We start from the raw sequence: 20,388 nt of genomic DNA, 5'->3' as shown, positions 1-20,388 counted from the left end.
TTCAAACCAGCAGCAGCAATGGATGATAAATTTGGCCTCAAGTATCCTCAAGGATCTTTCATAGATGCAGTACCAAAAGGTGTGAATAGTGTCCCAGGATTCACATCTCAGTTATATCAAGATCACAAGGACTTCATGGCTGAGGTACTTGAGTGTAACTGGAATTGGAAGGAGGATGCCTCTAGAGGAATCAACACAACTTAGCATTGCCTTCCGTTATTGCATTCGGAATTTATTAAAAGGAGTAATTATGATTCCATTATGATACTTATTGAAACATTTAATGTTCCCTCAAAATCCAGATGATTAAAAAAAATGCACAATTATAAATGTAAAAAAATCCTAGAAAAAAATACTTAAACCTATAACTTAAAAAAATCTGTAAATAATCAATATGACTATTCTCAATATCATAGTACTTTTACAAATTCTGCAGTGATCATTCAGCTCTCCAAGGTAACTTCACACATACTCTGCAAACAAAAATATATGATGTGCAGTGACCTTCTCCCCTAATCAGGGCAATGCCATCAGAATTTTGTTTTATTTCCAGTGTAATTAAATGACCTTTTGCAGAGTTCTAAAAATTTCAAGAAAGCACATCAAGCAACAAGGAAAATTAGGGCTACTATGATTGTAAAATGATGATTCATCACATTAAAGATGATATTCCTCAAACAATCACCATTTAGATCTGTCACCATTACTTACATCAATTCAAAACTAAAGGATGAAAAGCAACTCCCACTACCTCAAGCATCAACTTCCCACTTCTCCAAAATTTATCCAACTTGCAACTTTCACAGTGTGCATTTTATCATAGAAAAAGGACTGGAAGTACCCAGGTCTTGCAACAACCACATAGAGAGAAAAAGGATAATTAAGGATAACTTTAACCCCCAACAATGGACAATTCTCAATCTAACTCCTGTCAACCGATGGGTTAGTGAATGCAACATGCAGCTCAGAATTGATTTGAACAAAGTTGTGAACAGAGAAGGGACCACCAATGATTTATTTCCATAATACTGATGACTGAAAACTGAAGCTAAAAGATGCTGTGTTTAAGACATGCAGCTTCTCTATTTGCCATCTCATTTCCAATCCCTATGTGATGAATATCTAGATTTTTTGTTTGCATATTCAGTAAGATGCTCCCACAAGCTCCACTTTCTGCCAGGAATGGAGGAAGCATGTATTCAACAAACTGCAATAGCATTATGTGTAAAACTGACAGTCATAAAATGTCAGAGATTCCAAGGTGAATCGCACATTAAAGTACCCTGACCAATGTTCTAATGGGCATGATTTCAGCCAGAAGTAATCGCCAGTGTGATCTACTCTGCAATCAGTGCAATTAGTAAGGAAAGGCAGCAATACCTCCGGCACGATTATTCTCAACACTGGTGCCCCACAAGGCTGCGTCCTCAGCCCTCTACTCTACTCCTTATACACTCATGACTGTGTGGCCAGATTCTGCTCTAACTCCATCTACAAGTTTGCAGATGATACCACTGTTGTAGGCCGTATCTCAAACAGTGATGAGTCGGAGTACAGGAAGGAGAGAGAGAGCTTAGTGGAATGGTGTCATGACAACAACCTTTCCCTCAATGTCAACAAAACAAAAGAGCTGGTCATTGACTTCAGGAAAGGGGGCAGTGTACATGCACCTGTCTACATCAATGGTGCCGAGGTCAAGAGGTTTGAGAGCTTCAAGTTCCTGGGTGCGAACATCACCAACAGCCTGTCCTGGTCAAATCACGTAGATGCCACGGCCAAGAAAGCTCACCAGCGCCTCTACTTCCTCAGGAGGCTAAAGAAATTCGGTTTGTCCCCTTTGACTCTCACCAACTTTTACCGATGCACCATAGAAAGCATCCTATCTGGATGTATCACGGCTTGGTACAGCAACTGCTCTGCCCAGGACCACAAGAAGCTGCAGAGAGCTGTGGACACAGCCCAGCGCATCACAGACACCAGCCTCCCCTCCTTGGACTCTGTCTTTACCTCTCGTTGTTTTGGTGTAGCAGCCAGCATAATCAAAGACCCCACCCACCCGGGACATTCCCTCTTCTCTCCTCTTCCATCTGGTAGAAGATAAGGTGCCTGAGGGCACGTACCACCAGACTTAAGGACAGCTTCTACCCCACTGTGATAAGTCTATTGAACGGTTCCCTTATACAATAAGATGGACTATGACCTCACGATCTACCTTGTTGTGACCTTGCACCTTATTGCACTGCACTTTTTCTGTAGCTGTGACACTTTACTTTGTACTGTTACTGTTTTTACCTGTACTGCATCAATGCACTTTGTGCTAACTCAATGTAACTGCACTGTGTAATGAATTGACCTGTACGATCGGTTTATAAGACAAGCTTTTCACTGTACCTTGGTACAAGTGACAATAATAAACCAATACCAATACTCTGGATAAAACAACTTGCATGTTCAATTTTTAGGCAACTGATAATCAAGATCATTCCAAGCAGCATTATCACAGAAGTCTGTGCTAAGCATTATTTCCTGGGACAAATATCAACCACTGCTGGAAGGATAGCAAATTGTTTTTTTCCAGATTTGAGCAAAAACTTCAGATGCTGGAAACCCAAAACTTAAAAAAAAGTCAGAGGCCCAACCAGTCCCTTTCTATTCTCTCCTTCACCTGGAAGAACTAATTCTTACACTGAGCATCTTCTCCTTCAACTTCACTCACCATGGGAACTCGCATGGAACCAAGCTGTGCTGGACTCTTTGTTGGATATGTGGAACAGTCTTTGTTTCAGTTCTATTCAGTCCCTGTCCCTTAATTCTTTTTCGACTATATGGATGACTCAATTGGTCCACTTCATTGCCAATTTCCACCTTGCTGTCACATTCACATGGTCCATGTTTGACTCTTCCTTTATCTTTTTTTGAAACCAGTATCTATTAGAAGCCTACTAACTAACACAGCTATCTCAAATACACCTTCATCCATCCGGTATCATGCAAGGGCACCCTTCCATTCTTCCACTTTCTCCAGTTTGGCAGACCAGCATATTTTCAGGACTATGTGCTGAATGATGCAATGATTTTGGTGCACCTGGTAAAATGGGGATAGCTGCACCTTAATCCCCTCTCTATTGTGTTTGTGTATTGCAGGTCTAAATCCAATGCAATATTTTTCTTCAATCCATTCAAACTGACACACTGAATCTTTAAGGTGACCAAAAACATCTGGAAGCTATCTAACATTTTGGACAGAAATTATGCTTCAACTTAATTTCAATATTCTTTGAAGGGTAAAATTAAGGATTGAAATAAATATTATTTAAAGACAGCATTAAATGTACCTCAATATAAATGAAGCATCTTTTCATCTGTACAAGTATATTAATGCCAACGATTATCAGTACATGCATCTTTGAACAGTAATTAGAAACTTGTAGGATACAAAATATCCTTTTGTACTGTTATATTTCCCTTTAAACAGTTTTAAATTTTGTCAGTAGACTAAAAAGTATGTACTTTGGATGGGAAGAATAATGCAGTTTAATGCATTTACACAAGAAAATTGGAGGAGTAGGCCACTCAACCCCTCAAGTCTGCCCTATCATTCAATATGAATATGGCTGATCTGTGTTGGCCTCAACTCCTCTTCTGTGCCAGTTCCCCATATTACTGAATTCCTTGATCTTTCAAATATTTATCAATCGCCACTTTAAATATACCCAATGATATGGCTTCCACCACCCTCAGGGGCAGAGAACTCCAGAGATTTACTACCTTCCAAGGCAGGTTTCTGCACACTTCTTTTTAAATGACCGGCACCCTTATTTAGTAGCTAGGTCATCTGGTTCACAACTTTCCCATAGTGGAAACATCTCAACGTCTACCCTGTTAAGCCCCTGTAGGATCCTGTATGTTTGAATATCACCACTTAATTCTTTTAAACTCCAAGGAATACAAACCCAACGGTCCAGCCTCTTTCGATAGGACAACCCTCTCATTCCAGGAATTAGCCTGGTGAATCTCCTTTGACTGCCTCCGATGCTACTATATCCTTTTTCAGGTAAGGGGACCAAAACTGGGCATAGTATTCCAGGTGTGGCCTCACCAACACCCTGTACAATTGTAACAAAACTTCCCTATTCTTAAACACTAACCCCTTTACAGTAAAGGCTAACGAGCCATTTGCCTTCTTGTTGGACCTGCCTGTTAACTTTTTGTGATTCATGTACTAGAACACTTGGATTCCTTTGAACATCAAGCACAGCAGATGGACAGCAAATTAAATTTATTTGAAAATTATGAAGTCCGCTCTTTTGTATTTCCAGTTGCTAAAATTATGAGGGGGCATAAATAGAATAAACAGTGAGAAACTGTTTCCCCTCAGTAGGTGTGACTATAACCAAAGGAAATAGGTTTAAGATAAGGGGTAGAACATTTAGAGGGGATTTGAAGTATATATTTTTCTATGCAGAAGGTAGTTGAAATCTGAAACACACTGCCTGAAGGGCTGGAGGAGGCAAAGACTCTCACATATTTAAGTACTTAGACGAGCACTTGAAATATTACAGCTTGGAAGGCTAGACTAAGGGCTGAATGCTGAAAAATGGGATTAGAATGGCGAGCTGTTTGATGGCCAACAATGACATGGAGGGTTGATGGCCCATCATCATACTATATTATAGGACTCTAAACTAAATGATAATTATTATGGTAAAGCAGTTTTTAAATGCATTTGGATGTTTAAAATATATTTTAAAATACTTGCTAAACTGAACAAAATGTCAGTTAGGGAAATTACTCGATTAAGCATTCCTGCACACTGCAGTATGTTTGTTAGAATTTGTCGATCCAAGGTTCTCCAATGGAATTATGAATATCTGCTTCAGTCACGTTGCCTGTTCCTACCTCAATGACAAGTTTCTGATAGACCTGTGTAGTTTCCAATTGATTAGATATATAGGCATTTCATGACTTGCAAGTAACATAGATGACCTTGGATCAACAGGAATCAAAAGCATTACTAGGCTATTTTAAAAATATATCAACTGCTTCTTACGCTTGTTAATGTTTATCTATTTAAGTAGTTTAAGGAGATACTGTAAAGTATCTGAGCATTTTCCCCAAAGTTGCCTGTATTTTCATGTTTTACGACTATTTTAATGAAATGGCTTACACAAACTACATAACACGTGTTAATCCAAAACATTTGGACTATAACCATTTATACATGTGTTAGTAATAAAAAACTTGCATTTCTCTATGCTACATTATTATAGACACAAGTAGTAAATATGGAGAGGATAGGATGGAAGAGAAGGCAAGAAATTGTCCTCTGCTCTTTTCATAAAAAGGAGCAGAGGACAATCACTACCATGCTCTTCCTTTCCCTTTAATCCATACTAGTTTGCCAAAATTTGACAATTTATCTTTTAAATAGACAGATGTGTCATTTTTCCTCATCCTGATGCAACTACCTAGCTGAAAGGTTAGATTTCTTCAGGACCAAAGCAATGCAGCAATATCTGCCTGCAGACTGGAAAATAAGCTGGTTCCTTTATCAGTATCAAATTTCCAGTAAGGAGCAAGATAAAATGGACCCCAAGATATTAACCAAATGGTTGTGAACTATGCATGACAAATCTTCTGATTTGTATTTGATAATACAAAAAAAATTACAGGCATTTCTTCTTACTTAATTGGAGGAAAGAAGATATTCTTTTCTTCTGTCACACTACTATTTTTTAAAAATCTGTTGTTACATTGAAAGTTTATTTCCTGTGCTAATGGATAGGACTTCAATTTGCTTTACCCCATCTGAGAAAGAGCATACATTTCTGATAGGATCAATTACAAACACTAAATTCACACAACATTTCTTCCATAAATCAGATCTATACAGTTACTGGATCTATTCCAGTCACAACTGCCAAAATAAACACAATATCAAGGTAATGAGACCATTGCTAACAATGTAAAAGAAGCCAAAAAGCATTCAATAATCACTGGGAATATGAAAATACCTTAGGGGTATAAGAGAAAATAGGTCAAAGTCATGCAAGCCGCCCATTTGTGCCAACTGTATAGTATGCAACACAGTATCCCAAAATGTATATACTACTGTCTCCTAGGCAAGACCGATTTGCTGCCAATTGAGACATTTCACTACCTTATTTACTAGCTGTGGCCATGCCTATGTGCTAAGTGATGAACAGTCGGCACTCAGATCCAGATTTATAACGTAGTAAGTGTGTTGAGTGACTACCAATATTATCAGCATACAGAAATTAAACTATTCACAATTTCATGCAAATTAATATGACTGTCTTCCTGCTAGCAGTTGGCTGGGAATTACTTATATCACTTTCATGGTTACACCCTTCCTTCGATTCATACTAATTCAATACTTTTAAAAGCAAATTCTATGTTGCAACCTTAATACTGAGAGACAGTTTGCTTTGACCTTAAAAGGGACAGTATTGATGACACAATACATCACAAGTCTGCTTCTTTAGGATTATGCTCAGGCCTCCAATGTAAAAATAATTCCTGCTGCCAATGTTAATATAGTTCCTGGATAGTTCTTTTGGTTCCCTGGATCATTCTTTTTGAGGAACAGGTTTGACCACAATCTCATGGAATGACAGATTAGGCGCAAGAAGCCACAAGGGTTGTTCCAACTTCCGTTTCTTATGTTCTCTAAGTCAGTAGTGACAGCATTTTGAAATACTAAACACGTATACATCCTCAATAGTTCCCATTCAGCTTATTAAGCAAAATTTCTTGTATGCCTTCTAATTGGCAGAAACCTGCCACATGCCATTCCAAAAATAAAATTACAACACTTTCTTCTAGTTTCATCCAGATCTGGATATCCAAGCTGATTTAACATGACAGCACAGTGGCTCAGCAGCTTGCAATGGTGTCTATGACTGTGTGGGTTTCTCTTAGGTACTCTGGCTTCCACCCACACCTCAAAAATGTGCTAGTAGGTTAATTGTTCCATTGATTTTTTTGCCACTTACCTACATCAAAGGGAAGCTGATGGGCATGTGACAGAGAAACGGTTGTGGGGCTACAGAAAAACAGAAGAGAATTGCTCTGATAGCAGCTGAGATGAACCTGATGGGTTGAATGGCCTCCTTCTGTGTTATAATAACTAAGGAATATCATCAGTTCATCAGTTTCCTACTAAAATGTAAATCATTACAGATTAATAGATACTTTGGAGTGAGCTCCTAGCTGTATCCTTGAAGCCGCATAGCTCCAGCTACCTGGTTTCGATGCTGACCTGTGGTGGTGTCTATGTGGAGTTTGCATATTTGTGATGACATGAGTTTTCCACAGGGTGCTCCAATTTCCTCCCACATCCCAAAGATGTGCTGGTTGATAGATTAAATGTCTAGTTTAAATTACTGCTGGCATGGGGGGGGGGGGTGTGGTTGGCAAGAGAAACAGAGGGGAGTTAATGAGCATGAGAGAGAATAAATTACAGAGAAGCAAGTGGGAGAATAGGATTGCTATGAAACCAACACAATGGGCCAAATGGCCTCCTTCCAAGTCATGAGGAAATGTGATTCCAGAGAAGCATCCACCTTTGTGATATCACTACCTAGATAGAGATTAGCTACAAATGTGGAACTTGCAGTTGCACAAAGTGAGGTGATTAGCAAAGAGAAAATCATGAGGGAGAAAGAAATAAAATGATATATTGATAAGGTAAGATCTTTATTAGTCACATGCACATCAAAGCACACAGTGAAATATATCTTTTTGCGTGGAGTGTTCTGGGGGCAGCCCGCAAGTGTCGCCACACTTCTGCTGCCAACATAGCATGCCCACAACTTCCTAACCCGTACATCTTTGGAATGTGGGAGGAAACTGGGGCACCCGGAGGAAACCCACGCAGACAAAGGGAAAATGACAAACTCCTTACAAACAGTGGCTGGAATCGAACCCGGGTCCCTGGCACTGTAATCGCGTTACGCTAACCGCTCCACTACTGTGGGGTTAGATGAAGTATACGCAGAAATTCACGTGGTGCTTAAACACCAAAGATATGTTGGATCAAATGGCTTTTTGTCTTTAAACACGAAGTCATGCTATATACGTGAAAGAATAAAGCTAATTACGGAGCTATTATCAAACATTTGTAAGAACTTAAAAGCCAAACACTGAAATATTGACAGACTTATTTGAGGACAAGGAAGAAGAGGTATTTTAGGTGATTGGCCTGAAGGACTGGTAAAAAGTTTGACTGCAAAGTGTTTTCCAGTACGGAATTTACTTACAAGGTGGAAAGCCAGATCCCAGGAACATGACATATTTTGGAAATAGAGATGGTATCATGCTAATTACTAGCATTTATTATCTCATACCATCAAATTGGTTGCTTTCTGAAACCATCAATGCCTTTGAACTGATGCTTTCACTTGTGTTGTGCAATAAAACCAAAATATTATTGGCACTAACCACTGCCTACAAAAATTTACATAAAATATTCAGCATTTATTACCATATTCAGTAGTATGAGGCGAGAATTCTTGACTGCTCTCTCCCAAGTGAATCCATTTCACAAAAGAACTTGTTATCAGCATTGTTGTCCAGCATTGAGAATTGTTGCAAAGGCATTTGGTTGGAATTTAAAATTGGTTACAGGCAACCCCCATGTTATGGGGGGTGGGGGGTGGGAGAGAGAAAGAGTTGCATGTCCATTTCCCGTAACAAAGCTGCATCATCTGGCCACAAAGAAATCAGAGTTGAAAAGAGAACAAAATGTTTATTTATTCCACCCACCCCCCCCCCCCCCCCCCCCCCCACACACACACAAATTCTGTAATAGCAAATTTTTACAGAACATTACCCAAATGCCCGTAATGCTGGGGGACGGGAGAAAAGGTCACCTGTATTTGAACTTTAACTCATTGGTTATGCCACATTTCGAAGACTTGGGAATTTTGGACAGCCAACATTTAAAGCCACAATTGCACATCAGAAAGGGCCCTCAAGGGAGAGTAATAAAGATGAATCTAGGACTTTGATCTCTAGGCTGAAGAAATATATTTACAGAACAAATCTCGTTTTCATTGAAGGAAAACATTGAAGCAGGAAAGATCTTCAAAACATTGAGAAGCACGTGTAGTACAGATCAATATGTAAATTAGATTGAAGTGCAGAATCAGGAAGACAAATTCTGAAGCACTTCAGGTTCAAAAAGGCATTTATATGACACCACCTTAAGGGTGTCCCAACATGCTTTTCAGCCAGAAGTTTTTTTTGGTAAGTGTTGACCATTGCAGGAAACACTAAGCACCCTCAAACAGCAATGTAATTATAATCAAATAATTCATTTAGCTTATTTTGACTGAGTGATAAATATTAGCCGAGGCAATGGGATAATTTCCCCTGGGTATTTACTTTAAACAGATTCCTAAAGATATTGGGAAGCCTCTGGCAACAAGAAATATAATGAATGATATTTCTGGGCCACTGGCATCTACTGCTTTTCCAGTTTCTCATCCTTTCATTCTACTTACCTTTCCTTTTTAAGCCATTTACAGACTATTTATACGTACATTTTTAGATTTCACTCATTGTTTCAGGTGTACGTGATATCTGTTATTTCCCATTCTCCACCCAAGCACATCACATTTTTGTTTTAAAAGTGACATGTCTGTTATTCTGTCTATCCCAGTCCTCAACAGGTAGGTTTGAGAAAACGATGCAAGTGCTTTCCTATCACTCACTGCAGACCCAGTCCAACAGCTTTACCTTTAACATCTGGGCAGTTCCCCGATTTTAGCGACGGACATTGAACCCCCTCAACCTAGGGTACATTGCTACTTATTTATTGCAATACTTGTTTCTCATGATATTCAACACAGAGCATTATTCATTCATCACCTGAGGCAGAGCTCTATATCATAATCATTAGATGTTCTTTTTTGAAACAGTATTTGGCATAGTGCTCAGACTTCATGGGGTCTGGAATCAATGTTAATGACTCCCAGGCCCATTCCTTCCCATATGCTTTCAACTGTTGCACTACTGCTGCTGACAATGGAACAGGACAAACCCAGGAATTGTGATTCAGGGGACAGAGACTTTAAAACTGATTTTAGACTCTGAATATATCAGGCTCGTGCTCAATGAGTTTCTGGGGAAGCTCCTTCAATAAAACACACGGCCCCAGATATCAGGTCTTTGCAGAGTTGACTGTGCATATCATTTTCCATGTCCAAGTTATGTGATTAACTTAGTTCCAGATGACCAGCTTGTAGATACTAGTGAGTGGCTTGCTTGGGCATTTTACAGGGTTGTTAAGAGTTAGACATGAAAATAAAAACTGCTGATGCTGGACATACAAAATAAAAACAGAAAACTATGGAAACACTCAGCAGGTTTGGCAGCATCTATGTAAAGAGAAACAGTTAACCTATCAGGTCTGGGATCTTTCATCAAAACTGGGAAAGAGAAAAAAACAAGTTAGTTTTAAGTGGCAGGGAAGGTTGGGGAGGGGAGGGGGACAGGATAAGTTAAAATAAAAAGAATGCCTCTGACAGGGTGAGACCACATGACAATGTGGCAGTTAAGATTGGATTAAGAGACATGCAGAGTTCTGAATAGAAACGTCAACAATTCCTTTCCTCCCACAGATGCTGCTCGACTTGCTGGGTTCCTCCAGCAGACTGTGTTCATTGCTCAAGACTGGCTTAAGCTTCTTTGACTGTGAAATGTGTTGCCAATGGCAATGCTGTGGGACATGCCCAGCAGGCCAGACTATACAAAAAATAAGTTAAAACTGAGCCAGAAGGATGACAGGCAGAAACAGCAATTTTTGATAGAGTCTGCAAGAATGAGTGAGTTACCCAAAATTGGAACATTTAATACAGAGTCCTGAAGGCTGCAACGACGGAAGATGAGGTGTTGTTTCTCAAGCTTGTGTTGGGCCTTGTTGTAACAGTGCACAAGGCCACAGATAGAGAAGTCAGAATGTGAATGGGATGGTGAATTAAAGTGACAGGTAGTCAGAAGTTCAGGGTCACTCCTGTGGACTGAATACAGGTGCTCTGAAGTAAGACAAATGTAATGCTGTGGTTCTGGAATCTGGTTGCTGTGGCTGGCTGAAATATCTTCTATAAACTACATCAGTGAACTGGATGGGTTTTTGCAACAATCCAATAGTTTCAAGACACAACATTTTTATTCTAGATTATTTCATTAATCAAATTTAAATTCTCCAGCTGCTTTAGTGAGGTTCAACCCAAAGTTTCCAGATCATCAATCCTATGTGTTTGGATTACTAGTTCATCATTACTAGCTTATGTTCCTAATGAAGTGCAACTAGTACAGAGAAAGAACTTTTAATTATGTAGCATTTATCACTCAATAATTGGTATGTCACAAAGCACTTTGAACCCACAGAAATTCTTTGAAGTATAATGACTGTTATAATAAAGGAATAATAATCTGCTTTAACTCAAAGTCATATAAACGACAAGGTTAACAACAAGCTATTTCAAGGAAGTTGGGTGAAAGGATAAAACTGTGATCATGGCACTGGACTTTATACATTCACCTAGGAGTTTAGATGGGGTCTTGGTTTAATGTTTCATGGGAATGACAGCACCTTCAGCAGTGCAGTATTGCTTCATCACTGTATCCTATTTTACCTGTTCAAAAAAACCCATTAATTGCTGACTTACCGATTTGTGATAGTGTAGAAGCAGAACAGAAATTTAAGACTGATAGTAGGTTCAGCATTCCATTAAAGAGTTTAAAACGTAAAAGCAGACAGAATTAATGTTACAATTATAAAAGGTCCAATTTAACCAACCTGGAGTACTTACAATTAAATCAATGGAAGAGGCTTATAAAGTTGCCAGAAACAATAATAAGCCTGAGGATTAGGAGAGTTTACAACTCAAAGGAGGACCAAAAAAATGATAAAGAAATGCAAGACAGAACATGAGAATAGACTGCAAGAAACAAAAAAACTGAAAGGGCTTTTATAGGTGCATAAAATGGAGGGCAAATGTTGGCCCCAAGTGGGATTGGTATTGGAAATGGTTTATTATTGTCACTTGCACTGAGGTACAGTGAAAAACGTGTCTTGCATACCGTTCGTACAGATCAATTCATTACAAAGTGCATTGAAGTAGTACAGGGTAAAATCAATAACAGAATACAAAGTAAAGTGTCACAGCTACAGGGAAGTGCATTGCGGGAAGACAATAAGGTGCAAGGTCAAACAAGGTAGATTGTGAGGTCAAGAGTCCATCTCATCGTACAAGGGAACAGCTCAATAGTCTTAGCACAGTGGGATAGAAGCTGTCCTTGAGCCTAGTGGTATGTGACCTCAGGCTCCTGTATCTTCTGCCTGATGGGAGAGGAGAGAAGAGAGAATGACCCGGGTGGGTGGGGTCTTTGATTATGCTGGCTGCTTCAACAAGGCAGCAAGATGTATAGAGGAGGGGAGGCTGGTTTCTGTGATGCACTGGGCTGTGTCCACAACTCTCTGCAGTTTCTTGCGGTCCCAGGCAGAGCAGTTGCCATACCAAGCAGTGATGCAACCAGATAGGATGCTTTCTATGGTGCATCGATAAAAGTTGGTGAGTGTCAAGGGGGACATGTCAAATTTCTTTAGCCTGCTGAGGAAGTAGAGGCGTTGGTGAGCTTTCTTGGCTGTGATGTCTATGTGGTTGGACCAGGACAGGCTGTTGGTGATATTCACTCCTAGGAACTTGAAGCTCTCAACCCTCTCAACCTCAGCACCACTGATGTAGACAGGTGCATGTACACCGCCCCCTTTCCTGAAATCGATGACCAGCTCTTTTATTTTGCCGACATTGAGGGAAAGATTGTTGTCATGACACCATGTCACTAAGTTCACCATCTCCTTCCACTCATCATTATTTGAGATATGGCCCACTACAGTGGTATCATCTGCAAACTTGTAGATGGAGTAAGAGCAATATCTGGCCAGGTAATCATGAGTTTATAAGGAGACGCAGGATGAGCTAGAACTTCTAATGAAAAATAAGCTACACAGGAACTAAACAATTACTTTGCATTTGTCTTCATACAAGGCATACATATCATGACAAATATATTGGAAATTCAAGGATCTAGCAAGAATGAGGAACTGAAGAAACATTAGTGGGAAAAAAAATCCTAGAGATGTCAAAAATCAAATCTCTTTACTCAAGAAAGGTTGCATTTGCCATAGGGGGAGTACGATAAAGATTCAGTAGATACTGAAAGAGGATGCCACAGGAGTGGAGATCAAGTAGTCCGGGGCTACTTTCTCCTGAATTTGGAGATCTCATCGAAACTTATAAGGATTTGACAGGCTATATGGTGAGAGGATGTTTCCCTAACTGAGGAGACAGGACCAGTGGCCACAGTTTGAGAATAAGGGGTAGGCTGATTAGAACTTTCCTCTAAAGGGAAGTGAACCTTTGGCATTTGATTGAGCAGTGGAAGAGAAACTAATTATACTCCTGGAAAAAGGGGACATAACCTTAAAGCTTGCTTGACCAATCAGTAGCAATCAAAACTGAGAGTGATAGATTTTTAGTCTCACAAATGTATTCAGTTGAGTTGGTAGAATAGTTGTTGATCAGCTATGAATATAGAACAGTACAGCACAGGAACAGGCCTGTGCCAAGCATGATGCCAAATTAAACTAATCCCTTCCGCTTGCACCTGATCAACATCCCTGCATATTCATAATGATATCTAAAAGCTTCTTAAACTCCACAATCGATTCCGCTTCCACTCCCACTCCTGGCAGCACATTCTGGGCATCTACCACTCTCTGTGTAAAAATAACTTGTCCCGCACATCCCCTTTAAAAACTTTCCCTGTCTCACTTAAAGCTATGCCCTCTAGTATTTGACATGTCTACCCTTGGAAAAAGATTCTGGCTCTCTACCCTATCTGTGCCTCTCATAACTTCATAAACTTCAATCAGGTCTCCCCTTAGCACCTGATGCTCCAGAGAAAACAGTCCAAGTCTGTCCAACCTCTCCCTATAGCTCATATCCCCTAATCCACAGCATTCTTCTCTTCTGAATCTTCTCTAAAGCCTCCACATCTTTTCTGTAATGGGGGGACCAGAATTGTACCAATGATCAAACTAAATGGTAAAACAGGATCGAGGAGTTGAAGGTCCTTTGTTCCAATGCATCTAGCAGATTTTTATTTTTTTTTTAACAATGTCAGGCTTTACTTTGCTTATGAGGATTAAGATGGGTAGACAAAATTAACTTCTGTGCCAGCCATGAGCTAGCTGAATATTAAAATAGAACTGATTGGCCTTAGTCCTATTCCATTGTGTAGAGTTCTGCAGAAAACTTCATCCACATGTGATTTGTTTTGTGTAGGAAGGCAAAAGGAATGTAGTAGAACCATAGAAAACTACAGCACAGAAAACAGGCCATTCGGCCCTTCTAGTCTGTGCCGAAACATTATTCTGCTAGTCCCATTTACCTGCCCCCAGCCCATACCCCTCCAGACCTCTCTCATCCATGTATCTATCCAATTTACTCTTAAAAGTTAAGAGCGAGCCCGCATTTACCACATCAGATGGCAGCCCATTCCACACTCCCACCACTCTTTGAGTGAAGAAGTTCCCTCTAATGTTCCCCCTAAATCTTTCCCCTTTCACCCTAAAGCCACATCCTCTCATACTTATCTCTCCTAATCTAGGTGGAAAGAGCCTACTTGCATTAACTCTGTCTATGCCCCTCATCATTTTGTAAACCTCTATCATAACTCCCCTCATTCTTCTCTTCTCCAAGGAATAAAGTCCTAACATGCTCAGTCTTTCCCTGTAACTCAACTCCTGAAGACCCGGCAACATTATAGTAAATCTCCTCTGCACTCTTTCAATCTTACTGATGTCCTTCCTGTAGTTCGGCAACCAGAACTGCACACAATATTCCAAATTTAGTCTCACCAATGACTTATACAACCTCACCAAAACATTCCAACTCCTATACTCAATACTTTGATTTATAAATGCCAGGATGCCAAAAGCCTTTTTTTACAACCCTGTCTACCTGTGACTCTATTTTCAGGGAATTATGTATCTGAACTCCCAGATCCCTTTGTTCCTCCGCACTCCTCAGTGCCCTATCATTTACTGTGTATGTCCTCCCTTGATTTGTCCTTCCAAAATGCAACACCTCACACTGGTCTGCATTAAATTCCATCTGCCATTTTCTGGCCCATTTTTCCATTTGGTCCAGACCCCTCTACAAGCTTTGAAAGCCTTCCTCGCTGTCCACTACACCTCCAATCTTAGTGTCATCCGCAAACTTACTAACCCAATTTACCACATTATCGTCTAGATCATTGATATATACAACAATCTATATCAATGCAGTCTCTCCTTCCTCAGCAGGATGAGACTTAATATCAACCACTGACCAGTTCTATATACTTTTGTGGCTTAGTGCCAAATTCTGTCCAAAAACATGCACATGAAGTGACTTGGGAAATTTTTCCTACATTAAAAAAGTGCTATACTAATGCAAGTTGTTACCACCCAAAAATATTCAATTGACAATAACATTTGCTGATTTCAGAGCAAGTCAACGCTCCAATATATAGCTGACAGATTTGCAAATGAATAGTTTCATCCAAATCAGATATATTAAAAAAAATCCAGATTACCACCTGGTTAAATGGCAACTCCGATGCACTTCAGAATTTTTGGGTTTAAGCTGCAGTAAACAAGATTTAGTTTAACATACAAGCACAGAGGAGCACTACACTCAAAGTCAGAAATGTCAGCTCTCAGTTACAATACTAGACTGATTACTCATCAGCATGCTCAGATGGCTGCAAAACAACTTGTGTCACAATTCAATAAAAAACAGCTTACCTATTTTTATAGTGAAGATTTATTCCTCAAACAATTCTTTTTAATTTAATCTCTATTTGTATTATTTTGATTTTCTCAACTTGTTTGGCATAATTATCAGTAAAACTGCACTGTGGAGGAAAAGATTTGGGATGTCACAAGCACAAAGAAGGAATGAGGAAAAGGATAGGACTGAGGGGGGAGTGGGAGGCTGGCTTGGAAAAAGGAATGTGGACATGGGTTTTGGGCCTGGGCACCAGCAGAGGAGGAAGGGGTGATAGTGAGATCAAGAAATACTGAATTGAGAAAACACTGATTTACAGAGCCAGAGTTAGGGGGCAAGGAGTCCAAAGCAACACAGAAATAAGAAAAATGGGGATTTTGTTTCACAAACTCTCTTCACCCATACAAGGGACTGAGGGGACTGAGGCTTTGGCAAGAAGAGGCTGAGTAAGTGACCTAGGTGAGGGGAATGCGAGCAGCTCTTTTTTTAAAAAAAGAGTTTTCAATGAGAAGGCACAGGTAAGAACAGGTAAGGTCTTTATTTTGTTGTCTGTAAATCCTTAGTCCCTTAATTCAGTCTGGGCAGGATGGCAGTGGAATGCTCCTCCTGTAGGATATGGGATGTTAGGAAACTTCAATCTCCCTGATGACTACATCTGCGGGAAGTGCACCCAGTTGCAGCTCCTGACTGACCAGCTCAAGGAAATGGAGCTGGAGCTGGATGTACTCGGGACCATCTGGGAAGCTGAAAACCTCATAGATGAGACTTTTATCAACTTCCTTAATATTAATTGGGACCTCCTTGGTGTAAGAGGTTTAGGGGGCAGAATTTGTTTGGTGCATCCAGGAGGGTTTCTTAAATCAATATGTAGACAGTCCAATGAGAGGAGGGGCCGTACTGGACCTGGTGTTGGGTAACGAGCCTGGCCAGGTGACCAACCTTTCAGTGGGAGAACAGTTAAGGAACAGTGACCACAACTCCTTAAGTTTTAAGATAGCTATAGATAAGGATAGGTGTGGACCTTCCAGGAGAGTATTAAATTGGAGTAGGGCAAATAATCGGAGCATTAGGCAGGAACTAAGGAGAATTAATTAGGAACAGCTGTTTTTGGGCAAGTCCACATCTGACATGTGGAGGGTGTTTAAAGATCAATTACACAGTGCAGGACAGCTTTGTTTCAGTAAGGAGGAAGGACAAGGATGGCAAGGTAAGAGAACCTTGGATGTCGAGAGAGATGGTGAATTTAGTCAAGAAGAAAAAGGAAGTGTAGGTAAGGCTCAGGAAGCTAGGATCAAATAGAGCACTTGAGGATTATAAAGAAGCTAGAAAGGAACTCAAGGAGGGAATTAGGAAAACCAGGAAGGACCATGAAAAGTCCTTGGCAAGTAGAATTAAAGAGAATCCCCAGGCATTCTATACATACATCAAGAGCAAGAGGATAACTAGGGAGAAGGTAGGTCCACTCAAGGATAAAAGGAGGGAACATGTGCTTGGAAGTGGAGGATGTGGGAGAGGTCCTTAATGAGTACTTTACATTAGTATTTAGCAAGAAGGACGTGGCGGATAGGGAGACCAGTGTGGAGCTAGGGCATTTTGAGATAAAGGAGGAGGTAGTGTTGGGTCTCTTAAAGAGCATTAAATGTGGATAAGTCCCTGGGACCTGATGGGATATACCCCAGGTTATTGAGAGAGGCAAGAGATGAGATTGCTGGCGCCTTGACCAATATCTTTGTGTCTTCTCTAACCACAGGAGAGGTCCTGGAGGACTGGTAAGTAGCTAATGTTGTTCCATTATTCAACAAGAGAAACTGGGATAATCCTGGTAACTCTAGACCAGTGAGTCTCACGTCAATGGTAGGGAAGTTAATGGAGAGGATACTTAGGGATAGGATTTATGAGCATTTGGAAAACCATAGCGTAATTAGGGACAGTCAGCATGGCTTTGAGCAGGGCAAGTCATGCCTTATTAACTTGATTGAGTTTTTTGACGAGGTGATGAGGATGACTGATGAAGCTAGAGCTGTGGATGTTGTCTACATGGATTTTAATCAGGCATTTGACAAGGTCCCTCATGGGAGGCTCATCCAGAAGATTAAGATGCATGGGATCCACGGTGAATTGGCCGTTTGGATTCAGAACTGACAGAGGGTAGTGGTTGAGGGGACTTATTCCTCTGTGACTAGTGGTGTTCCTCAGGGATCCATACTGGAACTTCTGCTGTTTGTGATGTATATAAATGACCAGGATGAAAGTGTACATGGGTGGGTTGGTAAATTTGCAGATGATTCGAAGATTGGTGGTGTTGTGGATAGCGTAGAAGACTGGCAAAGGATACAGTGGGACATAGATCAGTTGCAGATATGGGCGGAGAAATGGCAGATGGAGTTCAACCTGGCCAAATGTGAAGGGTTGCACCTTGGGAGATCAAATGTAAAGAGACAGTACACTGTTAATGGCAAGACCCTTAAGTGTTGATGAGCAGAGGGATCTTGGGGTCCAAGTTTATAGCTCCCTGAAAGTGGCTACACAGGTTGATAGGGTGGTAAAGAAGGCATACGGCATGCTTGCCTTTATTAGTCGAGGCACTGAGTTCAAGAGTCAGGAAGCTATGATGCAGCTTTATAGAACTTTAGTTAGGCTGCATCTTGAGTGCTGCATTCAGTTCTGGTCACCCCATTATAGGAAGGATGTCGAGGCTTTGGAGAGGGCGCAGAAGAGGTTTACCAAGATGCTGCCTGGATTAGAGGGCATGTGCTATGAAGATAGGTTGGACAAACTTGGGTTGTTCTCTCTATAGTGGTGGAGGCCGAGGGGAGATCTGATAGAAGTTTATAAGATTATGAGAGGCGTAGATAGCCAATATCTTTTCCCCAGGGTTGAAATATCAATGAAAAAAATTATAATTGAAAATCTGGGGACATTGTGCAAGTTGTATAAATTCCACAAAAGTTTCAGGGCTCCAGGACAAACCCATCAAATGCACTCTCACACATCATATCAGTAATATTCTTTTCCATATCTGTGGGCTACCATAGCAAGCTTTCACATTTCCTGCAAAGCCTGTTTCAATGTGACTTAAAGGGGACATGCTCCTGGCAAGGTCACAGATCAGTACTGATAACACAACTCAGATGGCCCCCTTTGAGATAGCAGGTAGGCACATAACCAGAATTTCCTGTCCCTTATCTCAGAGGTTTTTAAATTTGTGATGAATAAATCTCTTGGAAGCAATGACTTACCAGCTGAGTTGTATTTGGCTCAATGGAATTGGATGGGCCCAGACCTGCTGGAAGTTACAGCACTATGGTCCTAACTGGATGCATATCAGAATCCATGGTGGAAGGGCATTATCACCTTGAGACCAGAAATTGGACACCCAGCTCACTGTCAAATATGTGTTACAAAATACTGTCCAAGGTAATTGTGAATCAAGTCAACAATGCTCTGGGGTGGGCAATTCACCCAGACCAGATCTGTACCATACTTGGCAGGAAGATCACTGACTGCACTACATTATCCAGGCATACAATTTCCCACATGCAGGATAGGGGAGGGGTCACTTGCCCAGTCAGCATGTACCAGAAGGTCTTTGACAGAATCTCGCACACATTAACATGCTCTCCAAGATGAGCTTTTGGGAGGGAACCCACAGTTGGTTACAACTGCTCCACATAGGCATCAGCAACACAGTCCAAATTGAGAAAGCTTTGGATCAAATCTGGAATCAGGTAAATCTGCCCACTCTTGTTTGTGTTCTATTGCCAAATAAGGAAGGACATCAGCATAAGAGATGTGATAATACCAGGCAGTTAGGGGCACTCAAATCAAAACTTCCCTGTGTATGGATGATGTCACCGTCTTCTGCCCAGATCCCCTAGCAGTCTGCAGATTGATGAGCACCTGCAACCTGGTCCCTGAGACCAGTTCAAACAGAGCCAGAGTCAATCACAGCAAAAGTGAGGCCATTTTTATTTTGGCAACTGGTACAATCAATCCTTTGTTTCCTTCAACATCAGCTCCATTTATCTGAAGGTGCTGGAATATGGTTCGGAGGAGTCAGGGCATGCAGAGAGAACTAGCTGGAGTAAATAGCTAAAGTGAAACAGAGCTGAGAATGTGGGAGCAGCACTCTCTCTTGATTGCAGGGTGCAAGTGTCGCTCTTGATGTTGCTGTGTGAATGGCACGTGTGGTTTCTACTCAGTTCTTGTGCTGCTGAAGTGACCCATGCCATTTTCCATTTCATCTGAAGATCCAAATGAGTGTCCACAGGGACATAGTGTACAAGTCTCCAGATAAGTGGGGCGGGAGGGGTGGTGTGGGAATGGTAGGATGAGGGATACATTGGGTATGTGGCTCATCAAGCTGTGTGTACAGCTTGGGTATATAGAAACTAAATGGTACTATATGCTGAGGTGCTACATGTGCCAACCTTTTAAATGTGCCTTGCCTTGGTTTCCACAAAACGTTCTGTTCAGCTGGATCATGCTGCACTAGCAGATGCTCATAGAAGCATTTCTGCAG

General features: G+C 40.8%; 1 protein-coding gene across 1 annotated transcript in view; it reads right to left on the bottom strand.

Moving 5' to 3' along the window:
• ndufs4 (NADH:ubiquinone oxidoreductase subunit S4) overlaps positions 1-20,388 on the bottom strand; it is a 91,113-nt gene that overhangs the window by 42,675 nt on the left and 28,050 nt on the right. The gene's annotated exons all lie outside the window — the stretch shown is intronic.

The sequence above is a fragment of the Pristis pectinata genome, chromosome 2 (assembly GCF_009764475.1).
Source record: "Pristis pectinata isolate sPriPec2 chromosome 2, sPriPec2.1.pri, whole genome shotgun sequence".
Lineage (NCBI taxonomy): Eukaryota > Metazoa > Chordata > Chondrichthyes > Rhinopristiformes > Pristidae > Pristis > Pristis pectinata.
Note: the sequence above shows the minus strand (reverse complement) of the source record. Positions and strands in the feature narration are given on the sequence as shown.